At 44.4% G+C, this 18,697-nt stretch overlaps 1 protein-coding gene across 1 annotated transcript in view; it reads left to right on the top strand.

Moving 5' to 3' along the window:
- LOC147994786 (uncharacterized) overlaps positions 1-18,697 on the top strand; it is a 141,536-nt gene that overhangs the window by 27,051 nt on the left and 95,788 nt on the right. Inside the window, exon 4 of the mRNA XM_087659540.1 lies at positions 8,603-8,703. The gene's annotated coding sequence lies outside the window, so the exon portion shown is untranslated. The remainder of the gene's footprint in view (positions 1-8,602; positions 8,704-18,697) is intronic.

Raw genomic sequence — 18,697 nt, 5'->3', positions numbered from 1 at the left:
CTAAAATGTTATTTTCGGTCCTGTGAAACAGACACTGATGTTTTGTGTTGACCGATCATTCGGGGGTAGCAGTTGGTAGCCAGCACTTGGCCTTTCTCTCCGGCCCAGCGGTCTTTCCCAAGTAGCTGTGGTGTCTTTGTTGCCTCCGAAAAAGCTTGTTGGCCTTAGAGTCTGGCTGGAAGTGGAGTCCTCTGTGTGTGGCTCAGGGTCGTAGTTTGCCAGAGCTCAGTCAAGCATGCGTGCTCTGCAAGGCACAAGTACTAATTACTTTTGATAGTGTTTTGTCATAGGGAATATAGTGGGCGAATTTTCTAGGATTTCAGTAAAGACAAAATCATACACAAGACAAGAACAAACGCTAATTAAAATCTTGTTTGAAGCAAACACAACCAGAAAGAATCCTTGACGTTAGGTAGGTAGTGTCCTGGCGGGAAGTGCCAGTGAGGACGCTCATGATGTGATTCTTCCTTGTCTGCCTCGGCTTGGTGTGGCCCAGCAGTGTCCAGACTGGGTTATTCTGGGGCATGGCATTCCCCGTGTGGAAGAAGAGCAGAGGACTGGAGTCTGCTCCCACTGTTTTAGTAGAGCATTGGCTGCAGAACTGTTACTAAGGACAGAGGCTGCTGTTCTCCATGGCCAGCACTAGGAGGCCACAGAGGCCTGACTGCACACAGATTTCTCATCCGGAGGAAAAGAGCAACAGGCCAACCCTAGGGGACCAGCACTATGCAGACGAGCTAGTTTAAAGAGGTTGGCATCGCAGAGTCCAGTGAACCGTCTGAATTGGCAGCAGCATTGTGAGTGTGAGGACCCGAGCATTTCTGCTTAGGATAACCCCCGCTTCTTGGCGTGGTACTGCCGGTGCTTCCTCGGATGCGCCAGGCGTCTGCGGTGAACTCTGGATACAGGTCCTGATTCTTATGCACAGTTGTGTGGCTGATGGAACAAACATTATATTCCTCCAGCCCATTATGTTAATTGAAAACAAATAGCTTTCAAAGAAAAAAAGTAGTTTTGGCCATAGGCATTCTAATTAATATTCTAGTTAACTATCAAATATTATTTCAGACTCAAGCCTTTATGTCTTCCATTAAGTCATTACTTCAAAAAATGGTTGTTGAGTGTCTTTGGCCTCCAGGACCTGCTAGGTAGATGCTGGATGCTGAGGCATTTCTATGTGGCTGTGCATTTGTTCAGTTCCCCTGACTCTAACTGATAAACATGCATACCCTTCCCCTGAATATTTTACTTCTTTGCTTTTAAAGATAAATCTACATTTCATGTCATGATTATGATTATTTCAGAGTTGGCCCCCTATTCAGTTTACCTCTCTTACCCTGGGCCCCTGAACTCTGTAGAGTTTAATCCACACTACATTGACTTTATGTGTTTGCCATTTCTCTGTATAGAAATTCTGATTGTGTGCTGTTGCTTATGGACAGCCGGTCTCCTATTTCCTGTGTTTTCTGCTAGAACCAAGTGTAATAGTGAACAGGACAACCACTTTCTTGACACTAGCACATCCTCTGGGTGGCTTCCCTGTAACCTCCTCCTTTCTCCCCATCCCCACCCTCCTTCCTTTCCTTACAGCTCTCCTCCTTCCCTCTCTGCCTTCCCCCAACTCCTTTGCATCCATATTTCTGACAGGCCTTGATAAAGTGCTTAGCAAGGCTTGAATTCAATTCCCAGAACTAAAGCCAGGATGTGGGGTAGGCTTGTAGTCCCAGCCCTTGGGAGGTGGACCCAGGCAGATTCCCAGGGCTTGCTGGCCAGGCAGCCTCCTTGGAGAGTCCAGGAATGACACTGGAGGTTGTCCTGTGCCCTCCATACCCCTTGACCAGCCTACACACAAACACATACCTGAACATGCAAAACAGATACACAGGAAATTTTGAGGTAATGAACTTTATTAGGTTCTCTGGCGTTTTATTTGTCCTTAACATCTTATCATTATTTAATATGAATCTGTAATTCCTGGGAGCCATCTTACTTAACTTCTCTTCAAGGTATTAAAGGCTTTCTTGTGCACCCCACCCCTGACTTTAAAGGATTTTTAGCTGGGTTTACCATGGCCCTTGAGGGACACTGTAGAGTCCAGGTTCAAACCAGGGACTTTTACTCTTTCACCCACAAAGAGTAGGTTTCTTCACTTGACCACTTTGTAATTTTCCCTGTAAAGCTCTTGAAGACTTGTTCCCTTATTCTTAGAACGCGCGTAGTTCAAACCGACATGTTAAGTGAAGGCTGTTCCTATTCTATGAAATGGCTTTTAGTAAGAATCATGAGTCACTATCTTTTCTATATTGATTTTATATCCAGGAACATTGATGGGCTTACATCTCATCCTAACAGTTTCTATAGAAAGTTATCTCTCAGTTGTAGTTCACACTTTTGCTTTTCATCTGTATATTTTTGTGTATGTCTAGGAGATGCATCCATACGTTTGTATGTGTGTGCGCATGTAGAGGCCAGATACCGACATCAGGCTTCCCCCCCACCCCCACCCCCGTCTCTCTCCAACCTGTTTTTTTAAACAGGATCTTCTGAAGCTTACAGTATGGTGGGATGGGTCAGAAGCCTCAGGGGTCTGCCCTCACTCCTTGCCCTCCCTGTTCTGCAAGTCCTGGGGCTGTAGACATGACTGCCTACCATGTCAGGTGATCTGAACTCAGGTCCTTGTGCTCTTACGACTAAGCCGTTTTCTCCAGCCCCTCACTTTTTAACTCTCTTAAGACTTCTGTTATATCATTAAATAATGAGCAGTGTTGCATTTTCTAGCTGTTAAAGGAAATACTTCATTTAACAGTTAAACTGAATTTGTTGATTTTTTTTTAATGACTCTAACCATGTCTTTTTCTGTTCTACCTGTGTCAGGTTCTATTTTTTAAATATGAAGTTAGCTCAAGAATGACTAAAACTGTGGTATTGGGAGGAACTGTGTGTGAATTCTGAATTCTTGATGGGACGCTGCAACTTTGAGCTTCCAAAGAACCCTTACTCTGAGTTGGCTGGGTGGGACCACTAGAGGACACCCTGCTTTCCGATAGAAACACAAAGTTTCCAGACCAGCATGTTAGGTCCCCACCCTTGATTGCTCTTGATTGTTCCTGTCTAGATGCCAGAGAGAGTAGCTCGTGGACAGACATGTGGACTTCTCCCTCCCACAGACAGACTTTAAATAACGCAGTGTTCTGCCCCTCTGCTTCCTCTGTGGCGGTGCTGTACTTCCTTCCGGGAGTCAGCAGGTGGCGCTGTGTGTGGCCTTTGGTAATTGGGTAGCTCACAATGTGGTTTGAAATCCCCACATGGGCAGTGCACAGGATGTTCAAAACAAGACACAGAAAGGCAGTGTTCACTGGAGTTCACTTAACATTTACCCTCAGGTCCTGATTTTTAACCATTAATAGAAGAGTTATGGTTTCATTAACTATACATACTATAAATCTGCGTATAAGTATAGCACAGTATGTTATCTTCTTAAAATGTTGTATCTCTACATAACTGTCTGCACTCTTTGAGACAAGGCTTTATTATAAAGACTCGGCTGGTTTGGAATTCACTATATAGACCAGGCTTCCTTCAAACTCACAAGAGATCTGCCAGTGTCTGCCTCCTAAGTGCTAGAATTAAAAGTACGCACACACACATGCACGCACACATGCACACGCATACACACACGACTAGTATGATACATACTCATTACTATAAATTAGTCTCAAAATGATTATTCTTTCAAAAACTTGTCCAGTATGTAGGTATTTACTATTAAGAGTTAGCTACTAGGGTTGGGGATTTAGCTCAGTGGTAGAGCGCTTGCCTAGGAAGCGCAAGGCCCTGGGTTCGGTCCCCAGCTCAAAAAAAAAAAAGAGTTAGCTACTATATTAAAATTGTATCTTTTAAAAGTCCTTGGCCACAATATAGCTCAGTGGTAACATATGAGGCCCTGGGTTCAATCCACCCCTGGTCAGTCCATCAAGCCTTTTGAGTTACTCTAAGCCATTTGTGGCTACCATATTTAATCAATATTTTTTCATCAATCAAAGAAATTTATTGCATACTGTCCCAGTTTTATTTATTTCATTACTTTATCAGAACTTTGCATTTGTACTATATATAATATATACTGCAAGGAAGTCTGGATAAGCCAGTCAGCATATCCCCCAGGGATGGGTCTCAGGACCCCAGTCTATTGTTTATATGATGATCTGCTAGAAAAGCTACTTCTCAGGTAAGAACCAGGACAAGTCACAGTTATGCTAAGACTTACTTCCCAGCATCCCTAGGGACTCTGTAACCAGTTCTCTTCTGTTTTTGCTTTATCTGTCAGGGAATGTTGAGCCAAAGTTCCAGCACAGTTGAAGTAGTCCCTTGGCTTGTAGATCTGTGTGCTCAGTTCCTCTCTTCCCAGTCTCTGAGAACACCTGCCAGAAAGCCCTTTAGCTGGCTTTTCCAAAACACTTTAATTTTCAAAATAGTAATTAAAGAACTCTCACTGATGTAGTTGACAAAACCCTTCAGGCTTTTCAGTGTTGCTAGGGAAATTCAGCTGGGAGTATATTTGTGTCTCAGTCAAGCTTTGTGGACAGGGTTTGCATAAAGAGGCAAGAGGGTGTATTGTGTGTTTTAGAAGAAGGGTCCTTTTAGGCAGCACAGAATTGAATTCATAGCAGGTATCCTTTCTTAATGGAAAGACCAACAGACACACTGCCATGCTTCCCTCCTTTCTGCTGTATTCTGGAGTTTATATGCCGCTATGATACTAGCCCATTTCAGGCCAAAATGTAAAAATAGGTTTATAAAAAATAAGGTTTAAGCCATTCTCTTGAGCAGAGTTGGTGAATAGATTTGATTTGGGGCTTTCTAGTTGCTAAAGCGAGAAAAGGAAAACACACAGTTTGTGTGTGTTGACAACCAGAAGCACATGAATATCTGCAGAAACCAAACATTTCCTGGAACTAAACTCAAGCAGAAATGTGTCACGTGAACCTTTGTTTAAAGAGTTTAGTGAAAAATATCTTCAACCACAGTTACATAACAGGTCCAGGACAGCGCGTGTGAATTGGGTTCTCTAGGAGGAGACTGGGAGGCACATGGTGTGTTCCTAGGCGCAAGGCAGGTGAGGTCTGGGACTGGGCTGTTTGGGAATCTCTGAAGAGAGCTTCAGACAATCCCCCTTGTTACTCTGATTCCCTCTCCGTGGGCTCCTAGACACTGCAGTGTGGCTTCTCCATAGCGTGCCATCCTCCTTCCTCTGACAACGATGACTCCGGTGCAGACGTTCTGTTTTGATGGTTAGGGAAAAGCGCTGGAGCAAGCAAAGGCCATTTCTCAGGGAACTGTAAGAGCAGGCCCAGTAATCTTTGCATTCACAGAAATCTAGTTCAGTTCAGATTAAAGGGCACCAATAGAGTCTTTAGTCTTTCAAAGCTTGTACTTTCATAATAAAGTCGCTTAACCATTCATAACTAATGTAATAGGGCAGAACGAACCCCCACCCCACCCCCACCACATGAAGGGCAACTGTAGCCAATTGCCCGTCGGAAAGAACGTGATCATAGAAGGGCGATTTCTTTCAGGAACACGCTCTTTCCTTGCATTATTAGGTGTTGTGGTGTGACTAAGAATGGCCCCCACAGGCTCATATGTTGGACGCTTAGTCACCAGGGGGGTGACACCATTTGAAAGGGTCAGGAGGGGTAGCCTTGTTGGAGGGAGTGCATTCCTTGGGTTTGGCTTTGAGGTTTCACAAAGCCCATGCCAAGCCTGATGTCTCCCTCTTGCCTGCAGTCTAGATTGTAAACTCTCAACGATTTCTCCAGCACCATGGTAACCATGCCTGCCACCATGCTTCCTGACATGATGAAAATGGACTAAACCCCTGAAATTGTAAGCAAGTCCCCAGTTAAATGATTGCTTTCACGAGAGTTGCTTTGGTCATGGTATCTCTTCATACCAATGGAGCAGTGACTGACACTAGGGTACATTTATTTTCAAAATTAAAAGCATCCTAGCCTGCCATGTATTTCTCATACAGACGTTAATTTCCTACTACCATAGTGCTAAAACATGAGTAAAACATGAGTAAAACATGAGTGGGGTGTGTGTGTGTGTGTGTGTGTGTGTGTGTGTGTGTGTGTGTGTGTGTGTGCGTGTTTGCTTGCTTGCTTGCTTGCTTGCTTGCTTGCTTGTTGATTGAACCCAGGACCTGTGTAACCAACCAACATGTTCCCCCAGGGACAGTACTGAAGACCCCAGTTCATATGAGAATCTGCTGGACAAGCATGGCTAGAGATCACTTTGTGATTCACCAACACTGAGCCACAGAGCTGTAGGCCCTGCTCTTGCTTGGTTTTATGAACCAGGTTCTTACTCTCTAAATTCAAGTAGCCTTTGAACTTGCTGCAGTCCTCCTCTGCTGGCCTCCCGAGTGCTGGGTTACAGGTTTGTCTGCTGCTCCAGTCGTATGAAGAGGGGCTTTTCGTTGTTGGTTGTTTTAGATGAAGTCACAATGCACAATGTATGGTTGTCGGCCACACTAAGATCTCTCCTAGGCTTTGGTCTTGTAATGCTGTGTTGCTGGGATATGAAGCCAGGGCTTCATCAATGTAAGTGCTGTGTTACGAGCTACAGTGCTGTTTTGTATTTCATTTTTGTGTGATAAAGTTTGGACCTATGTTTCCTATCCTGGCTTTATCAGTATGGAGTTATACTGATATTTAAGGAAGACAAAGACAGGTTTGTTTGTTTGTTTGTTTGTTTGTTTGTTTGGAGAAGGGGGTTTTTCTATTATGTATCTCTGGCTGTCCTGGAACTTGCTGTGTAGATCAGGCTAGTCTTAGACTCAGAGAGTCACCTGACTCCACCTCCCCAATGCTGGGATTAAAGACAGGTACCACCATGTCCAGCTGCCCAAGTCCTGGGAGTCCAGAGCAAGCAAAGGCTTACAGATTGGGGATTGTAGAGGTTCTGTATTAAAAGATGGATTTGCACATGAAGATGTTGGAAACATTTAACTACAGACTGAGAAGCATCCTGGGAGAACTAGGTGATTAGAGGTACACCCAAGATGCCTGGAAGGTCCTCGTGAGAAGAGCACGGCCGTCACCAGACTGTATCTCCCCACCATCCAGTTTCACAGTCTACATAGCTATGCTGTCTCCTCCTAGTTAGGTTCCCGAGTAGCTTACAAAGGTTTTTGGAGATGGGCTTCCTACAAGCACACAGATGAACAAGTGGAGTGTTGGAAGAGAACACTGTAGCACAGTACAGAGGACTTAGACTGGTAGGGCAGTGTGATGCCACTTGGTAAAGCCCATGAATTCATCTCTGATAGGAAGGATTGGTGTGGTGGAGGGGAGCGGCCTCACAGAGGGAGCAGCCCTGACAAATACCTGTGGAAGAAGAGAAAGCCTAACACCTTGGGGCTTTGAGAGCAGGCCAGACTGGCGTGGGAGGTTGGAGGAGACCAGGTCCTCAGGCCTTGGAGGCTTTGGGCTCAGGAGCTGTCAGGAGTACCATGGAACCTTTGAAAAGTTCCAAGGCATAATAAGCCAGTGCTTAGTTTGTAGTGTGCTGAAGTGGATTAGAGGGGCAAGGACAAAACCAGTGAGCTTGGCAAAAAGGCAGCATCCATGAGAGATATTCAGGCTGAAGCATAGGCGGTTTTGAATTAAACATGGAGCAGAGCACAGCCTCCATTGAACAGAACATGCCTTAGCCTAACAGGCTCCCCAGCAGGTGTAAAGAGCTGTTTCTTGCTAAAATGTCACTAGAGAAGGGTCAGTGAAGGGGTTCGAGTCTTCAGCTCATTCAACATGAAATAAACATTTGAAAAAGACTGAGGCATCTGTGAAAAACTTAATGAGATCATACTAATTTTTTTCTAAGAAAAGCAACAGAGAGACCAGTGTGAGAGACAGTCTTTGGAGAATGATGTCAGTTCATCACATTGCCCACCAAGCCCAAGTGATGTTTTCAGTGTTCATGTATGCAGACAGTTTTACAATTTAACATAAACATCCAATCACTTTCATGTTTTAAAAATAAGCCCAGAGTTTCAGTCCGCTTAACTGTCAACAACTCGATCATTCTCTGTTCTCTTCTCTCTTCTCTGTGACCTTTCCCTCCCTCTCTCCTCCTCTGAGACAGGACCTCACACTGCATCCCAGGTTGGCCTAAATCTACTATGTAGTCCAGGATAGCCTCTAAATCATGGCAGTCCCCTTACTTTGGCTTCCTAGCTCCCCTGGTTATAGAAATGCACCCCTGTGTCCAGAGTCGGTCTTCTAGACATTTCCCCTGCCTCTTTTGAATCAAAAGGTATCCAGTCAGTCTAATGGTTAGAGACAGCAGATTCTGTCGGGTGAAGGTTCAGACTGGTAAAAAGTAACCAGATCATGCTTATGAATATGTCTTAAAACAGAAAGGATATAACTTGGTACAACAGATTGCTGTGTTGTGTCTAAGGCCATGAATTAACTTGCTCTGCACCATCCCCTTTTTAAAAAAAGAAAACACATAAAGAAAGGAATGAGAGAACTGCTTTCTTTCTAGTCTCCTCGAAGCTTGTCCTCGATGTAATGTAGTTTCCTTTTTCCCACAGGCATCTCTTGCTCCTAAGGATTAGAAGAATTGAACTAATGGGAGTCTTGCAGCCTCTCTATCCACTGAGGCAGGGGTCATGACTACAGGTCCAAGCCACTGGTAAGCAGATGCTGCCTTCCATCCTGTTCTTATATAGCTTTAAAAAAATGTAGCATCCGGCTTCCACATACACTTGTATGCATGCACACAGACAGACGTGTATGCACGCACAAAGTGCAGAACTTTAGAACTCTGAGGTGCATTTTAATTGGGTTCTTTGAATTCTGCTACTGGAGAGTGGTGGTGGTTATTATAATCAGTAATTGAAGATAATCATAAATGGGTGTTTGTAAATGAAGGGATTCTGAGAGAAGGTAAGTCACTGATAAGAGCAAGGAAAGCATTTTCCCCACATAATAGTTCATCTCTGAAAATGTAGTGACACTTCAATGCAGGCAGTAGGTGTGTAAAAGCCTTCTCCTTGGTTACTTGTTTCACTGTTACTAAAATGCAAATGTGCAGGTGAGACAATTTCTATAACACTAGAAAAGGTTAGTTCTCAATGCAGTCCCTCTGTGCAGGGTGGGTTTGGGTGGACCTGAGATCCATACCTGTCTAGTGGAAATCATACTGATAGTTCTCTATAAGCACAAGGGCTGTGCTATCTGGATGCATATAAGACTACAGGGTCTACAAGGACTTGTGTCTTAGTCACACGGAGCAGGGAGAAAGACACTGGCCTCTGCAGTCAAAGCCCAAACCACTTGTCTTGATGGCAGTGACTTCTCAGAGAGACGCCATTTCTTCTTTCCTATTTTTGGAGGCTTTTTTGACTAAAGTATTAAACCATGAGCCTTAGGGTCTTGTTTTGGACTCTAGTTAACAACAGAGAGTAGGTGTGTTAGACAGTCTTTCATATCATTGGGGTGGTTGAATTTGGGTCAGAACATAGCACTGTTCAATATGGCAGCCAGTTAGTCACATGCAGCTTCTGAGATATGTGTGTAAAAGCCTTCTCCTTGGTTACTTGTTTGAGACATGGTAGTGCTATCTGAGATGTTCTCTGCAGTAAAATATAGACTATTCCAAGTATTTCATATAGCAGGACCTAGTGGTGTATGCCTTTAATCCCAGCACTCAGGAGGCAGGAGCAGGCAGATGTTTTGACTTCCAAGCCAGCCTGGTCTACATAGTGAGTTCCAGGACAGACAGGACTGCATAAAGAGACAATAACAGAAACAAAAACGCCACAATATTTAAGTTTTTCATAAATTAAATGTGGAAATAACATTATTCATATATTTGATTAAATAAAACATTAATGCTAATTTCATTTTTCCTACATTTTACCACATGACAGCTAGACATCTCTCTTCCCCTCTCTTCCCTCTCCTCTCTCTCTTGTTCTTTCTCTTTCAGATAGGATTTTGCTTTTTAGCTCAGGTCAGCCTTCAGATCACTTGCCTTAAACTCCTGAGGGCATTACAGGCATGTGTCACCATGCCCGGATTAGAAAATTGAAGTTCTTTGTACCTTGAATGTGTCTGTCATTCTCTCTGTTTACTTGTTTATTTAAAGCAGGGTCTTGTGTGTAGCTCAGGTTGGCCTAAGCTCTTGACGTCCTCTTGCCTGAGCTTCCCCAAGTGCTAGTTGAGAGTCCCATTCCTTCACACTCAGCTTTGACGGGCGGGTCTCTGTCATCATGTGTGGTCATTCTCAGTCCTCTATTGTTTAATCCTCTCTGTTCCTTCAGCTTTCTTCTCTGTACGGATAATTCATTCAAACCTGTATCATTTGATGAATATGACTCTTTGATTTGCCATGTGTTTGGCACAGCAGCAAGCAAAAAACTGTACTCATGGTGGAACATTCTAGACACAGATCTAGAACAAATGAATGAGCGAAACTCATTTTCTGGTGCCCCATGAACTTTGGAGAACTGCGGGGAAGGCAAGGGTTGGGGACTCAGTGGGGGGACGCCGGGTGCTTTCAGGAAAGCTCCCCCACTGAAAAGTAGCCTTCTGGACAGTGACTTGAAACAGCAAAGCAAGGAGTCCCATGAGAGAGCAAATGCAGAGATCTTAGAATGCAGCTATGCCAGGCATGTCTGGACAGGAGGGAGAGGTCAGTGATGGGAGGGAGAGCAAGACAGTATGGGGTGAGGAGGGGAGAACACCAATGATGGCCACACACAAATGGCAGTTATACTAGGGGTCTTTGTTTCTGATGAGAGGAACAGGGGTTGGTGGGTTTCAAAGAGAGAGCTGTGTGATGCCTGCTCCTCTGAGCTGCTGCAGTCTGAATAGTCTGGGATCGGGGCATTTACAAGGGGAAGCCTAGAGTGTTAGAGGGTAGAGTAGTGGCCAAGTGGCAGGTGATGGTGCCTGAGACCAAAGCTAACTAAAGGAGGTGAGATGAGATTGGCAAGGGAGACGGGTTGGATAGTGGCTGGACCGTGTAGTACAGCATCTGAAGAGTGGCAACACAGGGGAGCAGCCTGCATGGTCAGTGCAGCCAGTGGGTTAGATAAGCTGGGACCCGAGGGTTGCTGAATTTTAGCCATGACCTTGACAGTCGCACATTCAACAAAAATGGCAAGGATAATTGGGAGAACACTAAGAAACTGAGCCTAGATCCTCTCAAGGAGAGCCAAGGAAGTTGTTTTTGCACAGGTGGGAGAAGTCAGCACCGTTTCCCAAGGCTGGTCAGTGTTAGATTTGTTTTCCTGAGATGACTCTCTAGATTGGTGACCTTGAAGACAGGCACCTGAATAAGGCCAGCGAGTAGAATGGAGCTCTCCCTCTGAGGCAAGTGTCCTGGGCTTGTTCTGGGGTGGGACAGAGAGGGAGGGAGGGAGAAGAGAGGCTGGCACCAACTCTGCTCCAAGACTGCTTTGCAATTATTGTGAAATTTGGCCTCATTTCTCCTTGCTCAGTGCCATTTCCACTCTGACAATCAAAATCCTTAAGAAACAAACGTTAAAACTTCTTGTCAGCTAGAAGTGCTGAAAGGCTGCTTCCCGGGGGGTCAATTCCCTCTACTTCACTTTTTAAGAATGTTACCAAGATACTTGAAGAAATAAAGGCTAAAACCTGCCTCAAGCCAAGGACCTAAGCCACTGCCTAAACATCTTGATACGAGATCAGATTTAAGGGTATATAAAGCCCACATTTATGTGTTCTAACAGGGTGGTACTTTCTGTGTTCATGACAGCTTCATGGAGGTCAAATGGAGGCAGTATGACCAAATGTTATGGGGAGGTTAAGTCTGGCTTATGGTTTGTCAGTGTTTAGAATAACTGGGGAAAGCGGAAGCTCACACATTCTGGGCTGATAACTAATTCACAACCTGCTGATGGGACACCCAGAAAGTTTGCCATTTGCCCTGTGGTGCTTTGCATAAGAGTGACCCCAATGGGCTCATGAGAGGTTTGAATGCCTACTCACCACACAAAGGACTCTTGAAGGATTGATGGGTAGGAGGTGTGGCCTTGTTGGAGGAGGTGTGTCCCTGGGAGTTGGGTTTTGAGGTTTCAAAAGTCCAAGCCAGACCCACAGCCTGTGGATCAGGATGTAGCTCTCAGCTCCTGTTCCAGCAACCGCATACATGACTCCATGCTCCCCACCATGATGATAATGGAGTAACCGTCTGAACCGTAAGTCAGCCCTAATTAAATGCTTTTTTTTATGAGTTGCTTTGCTTACAGAGTCTCTTCACAGCATTAGAACAGTGACTTCAGACTTTGCTAACAACACCACAGAATCAATCCTGTTTGGGTCATCCTGGAGTTGTGTGGTCAGGGTTTTGACTGAAGCCTAAGCAATCAATCAGTTTATCCCCAGAAACCTGAGCATTTCAGAGCATCTGCTATTTGGGTCCTATAAGATAATATTAGCTGGCACAGTGCATGAGGTCATTCTCCCATGGAAGATACTCAAGTTAGGATGATAAAAGCTTTATTTTATACCTGAGGGAGAACTAGAGTTAGTTTTCTTTTCACAGTGCAGTCCACCTTTATTTAGAGGAAACTGAGAATTAAAACATGAAGAGCCAAGTGGGCTTGGTGGCACAAGCTCCCTTCAATCTAACACTGCCTTTAATCCTAGCAGTGGGAGGTAACGTTCTTGGAGCAGTAGGTGGTAGCTAAGAGGAACCTTGGAGCACATTCCGTCAGGAGCTGCCTTGTCTACAGTAGACCAGGAACCAAATCCTGGGGTCTGGCCATTTTGCCTCCTGCTACCCTCATATCTAAAATAGCAGATTGCATTTCCGTGTCTCTTGGGTAGATTGCTACATTTTAATTTTTTAAAAGACTATTCTTTATTCTAGATGGTTTCACTTATATATGCAATATATCTTGATTGTATCAGCCCCTAACTCTCCATCACTTCCTTTTGACGCCTCCCAACGTATTTCTCCTCCACCTTCCCTCCCATCTTAATGAAAGAAATCAATAATCTTAGACAAATTGTCCGTAGTCTAGAACAAATGGGATGAGAGAGTGTAGGTGCAGTGGTTTGAAGTTCACCTAGCCATTTCTTCTGTAGTCATGGATCACCGATTTGAACAGATTTTGAGTGTTCCCTTTTCTCTCCCTCCGAGAGACTCTCGGGCCGAATGCAGGTGCACAGTGTGCTCTTACTTTTCAGGCAGCCTAAAGGTTCTGAAGACATAAAAGGATTAAAGAACAGCATAGGTGCAGGTAAGAAGGCTTAGCAGGGAAGAGCACAAGTTGCCCTTCAGCTTTGATTCCCAGCCCTAAGGTGGCAGCTTACAACAGTCTGTGTCTCCCGCTCCAGAGGACCTGAAGCCCTCTTTTGGCCTCCATGGACACCAAGCACGTGCATACCTGCTGGCAAAACACTCACCCACATAAAATAACCAAGGCACTGGAGGAGGGCATGCACAGTACCTGGGGAGGCCTTGGCGGATTACTTGAATATTGCAGGCTTTAGTGCCGTCCTCTGAGGGGGTTTGTTGTTGTTACTTTGTTTTTGGCATCTTTTTGTTTTGAGAAACAGTCTCACAGTATATAGCAGGCTAGCTCCAAACTAAAGATCCTCTTGCCCTAGCCCTCCGGACGCTGGGGTTAAGGTCAGTGTGCATCACTCTGTCCACCTGAGGAACTGCACTTTGAAGGGTGGTATGACTTGGCTGTTGGCCAAGTTGTGGGGACATCCCCAAAGACTGAAGGTTGAAGTTAAAGGAGAGAATAAAAAGAGATGCAGTGGCTAGGAGTGGCCTGTCCTTGTGACTCGTGGGGTAGGGAGATGAGCAGAGACCCATCCAGGCTTCTGCCTTGGCCTTTGCTGCAAGCGTCGGTGTATCACCGGTGCGGAGCCAGAGCACTCAAAGACTTGACTACTGACTGGGAATGTAGAGCTCACTGGAGGGTGTCTTCACTCGGGTAGGTGGTTAGACCCTGCTCTAGTTATTTCGTGCACCTTTGGCGGAGGCAGTTCACAGAGCATCAGGGAGGAACGTGACCCTTGGTGGGGTTTGCAGCCAGGCAGCATCACAGACCAGAGCCTCACTTTACAGCCAGGGCGCTATTGGTTCTTAAGGTCATTCACCCAGTGGGAGAATTTTTTTTATGAGAGGCTGAAGAGTTACAAATCCATTTGTTCCTGCTAGTCATTCCATTTTTCTACATGGTCCTCTGTCTCTATATGTTTGCAGAGATGGCTCCGTGGGTAATATATTTGCCGCACAAGCCTGAAAAACCATGTTCTGATCCTGACACCCGCATAAAAATGCCAAGTGCCTGTAATCCCAGCGTTTGTGGTGGCAGGGGTGGCAGAGTCCTTAGGGCTTCCTGCCCAGCCCTCAGGCAAGTTTCATGAGCTTAGCCTCAGTGAGAAGCAAAGCCTTGCCCCCAAAATAAGGTGGAGAGCCATTAAGAAGGACACCTGATGTGTCTTGGCCTGTTAACTTCCATATGGGCACATGAAAATGTACTTATATGTACAGAAAGGGTATCATTTGCTTTCTTTGGATAAATGCTACCTACACTACAATATGTTAAATTATTTACTTAGGAAAAAGACAGTAAGGGAGTCTTTTTAAAAAAAGATTTATTTTTTGTACACTGTTGCTGTCTTCAGACACACCAGAAGATGGCATCAGATTCCCATTACAGATGCTTATGAGCCATTATGGGAACTGAAGTCAGGACCTCTGGAAGCTCAGTCAGTGCTGTTAACCACTGAGCCACCTCTCCAGCCCGAGGTTTAAATAAATCATAGACATTTATATAGAAGATACATAACACTTACATTGGAAATAAAAGTTCTAAAATTTAGAATTTGTGGTTATTACCACTCCCATCAGTATGTAACTGAGGGTGACAATTTACTATTTTGGGAAGTGTGATGGTTTCTGTCTTGTCGCTCAAGAAGGCCCTTGTGGGGTAACAAGCTGATGCACAAAAGAAAGTCCTCTTCATGTTCCTTTTGGACCATGTTGGGAAGAGTGTATAGAAAGTTACTCTTCTTTCTGGGGAAAACCAGTCAGCGATTCACTTTGTTGGTGTGTTAGTGATGGACAGCATTTCTGAAATAGTTACCTTGGAATCACATCCAAACACGTTAAAGCTAGGTCTGGAAGCCATAGGTATGTCTTTTAGTGACATGTGGTCAGCATATGCTCTAGGTGCAATCTTGACAGCATGGGCAGATGCTGTACGTCCGTCCCACTGCAGTGTGGAGTAGGCATGGCACACTGAGCTGAACACAAGTCCCTGGGTAGGTCCCTACAGGAAGCCCCTGAGCTGCTTCCCTGTCTCTGAATGACAGAGATGAAAGTCTCCTCCACGCGCCATTCCAGGAAGCAGGCTTTTGTGTGCCACAAGAGGGAGCTCCTCGTCTAAGGTATGAATTGCTTCTTTATTTGCTGGCATTTGATGTGTTTCGTTTGAGCTTATTATGTAGCCCTGACCAGGAACTGTGTAGTCCAGGCTAGCCTCAAGATCACAAGAGATCCACCTGCCTCTGCCTCCCAAGTGCTGTGATTAAAAGGCGTGACCCACCACGGCCAGCTTTTGCTGGTATTTACATATATAGAAAAAAAAATGAGCTCACTGTGTTTTTAAGTGTAATTTTACTGTGATACTTTGAATATTGGAAAAGGTTCAGAATAGGGGGCAGAAAGGAGGCAGAACATGGCTGACACAGAGGCAGGCCACCCTATTGAAAAGAATAGTCTCAGGCATCTCCCTTCACTTTGGTTCCTCCTTATGTGCTTTTCTCTGAAGTGTTTGTGGCAGTTTAAGCACCACCCCAATTGAGTCAGCCTGTCCTGATCTCCATTACAGTGCTGTGCCTGGGAAGCGGACATGAGAGCATTCTTTCTTTCTTTTTTTTTTTATTAACTTGAGTATTTCTTATATACATTTCGAGTGTTATTCCCTTTCCCGGTTTCCGGGCAAACATCCCCCTCCCCCCTCCAATTCCTTATGGGTTTTCCCCTCCCAACCCTCCCCCCATTGCCGCCCTCCCCCCCACAGTCTAGTTCACTGGGGGTTCAGTCTTAGCAGGACCCAGGGCTTCCCCTTCCACTGGTGATCTTACTAGGATATTCATTGATACCTATAAGGTCAGAGTCCAGGGTCAGGCCATGTATAGTCTTTAGGTAGTGGCTTAGTCCCTGGAAGATCTGGTTGCTTGGCATTGTTGTACTTTTTGGGTCTCGAGCCCCTTCAAGCTCTTCCAGTTCTTTCTCTGATTCCTTCAATAGGGGACCTATTCTCAGTTCAGTGGTTTGCTGCTGGCATTCGCCTCTGTATTTGCTGTATTCTGGCTGTGTCTCTCAGGAGAGATCTACATCCGGCTCCTGTCGGTCTGCACTTCTTTGCTTCATCCATCTTGTCTAATTGGGTGGCTGTATATGTATGGGCCACATGTGGGGCAGGCTCTGAATGGGTGTTCCTTCAGTCTCTGTTTTAATCTTTGCCTCTCCCTTCCCTGCCAAGGGTATTCTTTTTCCTCATTTAAAGAAGGAGTGAAGCATTCACATTTTGATCATCCGTCTTGAGTTTCGTTTGTTCTAGGGATCTAGGGTAGTTCAAGCATTTGGGCTAATAGCCACTTATCAATGAGTGCATACCATGTATGTCTTTCTGTGATTGGGTTAGCTCACTCAGGATGATATTTTCCAGTTCCAACCATTTGCCTACGAATTTCATAAACTCGTTGTTTTTGATAGCTGAGTAATATTCCATTGTGTAGATGTACCACATTTTCTGTATCCATTCCTCTGTTGAAGGGCATCTGGGTTCTTTCCAGTTTCTGGCTATTATAAATAAGGCTGCAATGAACATAGTGTAGAACGTGTCTCTTTTATATGTTGAGGCATCTTTTGGGTATATGCCCAAGAGAGGTATAGCTGGATCCTCAGGCAGTTCAATGTCCAATTTTCTGAGGAACCTCCATACTGATTTCCAGAATGGTTGTACCAGTCTGCAATCCCACCAACAATGGAGGAGTGTTCCTCTTTCTCCACATCCTCGCCAGCATCTGCTGTCACCTGAGTTTTTGATCTTAGCCATTCTCACTGGTGTGAGGTGAAATCTCAGGGTTGTTTTGATTTGCATTTCCCTTATGACTAAAGATGTTGAACATTTCTTTAGGTGTTTCTCAGCCATCCGGCATTCCCCAGCTGTGAATTCTTTGTTTAGCTCTGAACCCCATTTTTTAATAGGGTTATTTGTTTCCCTGCGGTCTAACTTCTTGAGTCTTTGTATATTTTGGATATAAGGCCTCTATCTGTTGTAGGATTGGTAAAGATCTTTTCCCAATCTGTTGGTTGCCGTTTTGTCCTAACCAGTGTCCTTTGCCTTACAGAAGCTTTGCAGTTTTATGAGATCCCATTTGCCGATTCTTGATCTTAGAGCGTAAGCCATTGGTGTTTTGTTGAGGAAATTTTTTCCAGTGCCCATGTGTTCCAGATGCTTCCCTAGTTTTTCTTCTATTAGTTTGAGTGTGTCTGGTTTGATGTGGAGGTCCTTGATCCACTTGGACTTAAGCTTTGTACAGGGTGATAAGCATGGATCGATCTGCATTCTTCTACATGCTGACCTCCAGTTGAACCAGCACCATTTGCTGAAAATGCTATCTTTTTTCCACTGGATGGTTTTGGCTCCTTTGTCAAAAATCAAGTGACCATAGGTGTGTGGGTTCATTTCTGGGTCTTCAATTCTATTCCATTGGTCTATCTGTCTGTCTCTGTACCAATACCATGCAGTTTTTATCACTATTGCTCTGTAATACTGCTTGAGTTCAGGGATAGTGATTCCCCCTGAAGTCCTTTTATTGTTGAGGATAGCTTTAGCTATCCTGGGTTTTTTGTTATTCCAGATGAATTTGCAAATTGTTCTGTCTAACTCTTTGAAGAATTGGATTGGTATTTTGATGAGGATTGCATTGAATCTGTAGATTGCTTTTGGTAAAATGGCCATTTTTACTATATTAATCCTGCCAATCCATGAGCATGGGAGATCTTTCCATCTTCTGAGGTCTTCTTCAATTTCTTTCCTCAGTGTCTTGAAGTTCTTATTGTACAGATCTTTTACTTGCTTGGTTAAAGTCACACCGAGGTCTTTATATTATTTGGGTCTATTATGAAGGGTGTCGTTTCCCTAATTTCTTTCTCGGCTTGTTTCTCTTTTGTATAGAGGAAGGCAACTGATTTATTTGAGTTAATTTTATACCCAGCCACTTTGCTGAAGTTGTTTATCAGCTTTAGTAGTTCTCTGGTGGAACTTTTGGGATCACTTAAATATACTATCATATCATCTGCAAATAGTGATATTTTGACTTCTTTTCCGATCTGTATCCCCTTGATCTCCTTTTGTTGTCTGATTGCTCTGGCTAGAACTTCAAGAACTATATTGAATAAGTAGGGAGAGAGTGGGCAGCCTTGTCTAGTCCCTGATTTTAGTGGGATTGCTTCAAGTTTCTCTCCATTTAGTTTAATGTTAGCAACTGGTTTGCTGTATATGGCTTTTACTATGTTTAGGTATGGGCCTTGAATTCCTATTCTTTCCAGGACTTTTATCATGAAGGGGTGTTGAATTTTGTCAAATGCTTTCTCAGCATCTAATGAAATGATCATGTGG

The sequence above is a fragment of the Rattus norvegicus genome, chromosome 4 (assembly GCF_021556685.1).
Source record: "Rattus norvegicus strain SHRSP/BbbUtx chromosome 4, alternate assembly SHRSP_T2T, whole genome shotgun sequence".
In the NCBI taxonomy this organism is placed as follows: Eukaryota; Metazoa; Chordata; class Mammalia; order Rodentia; family Muridae; genus Rattus; species Rattus norvegicus.
This window is presented reverse-complemented; position numbering and strand designations above follow the sequence as displayed.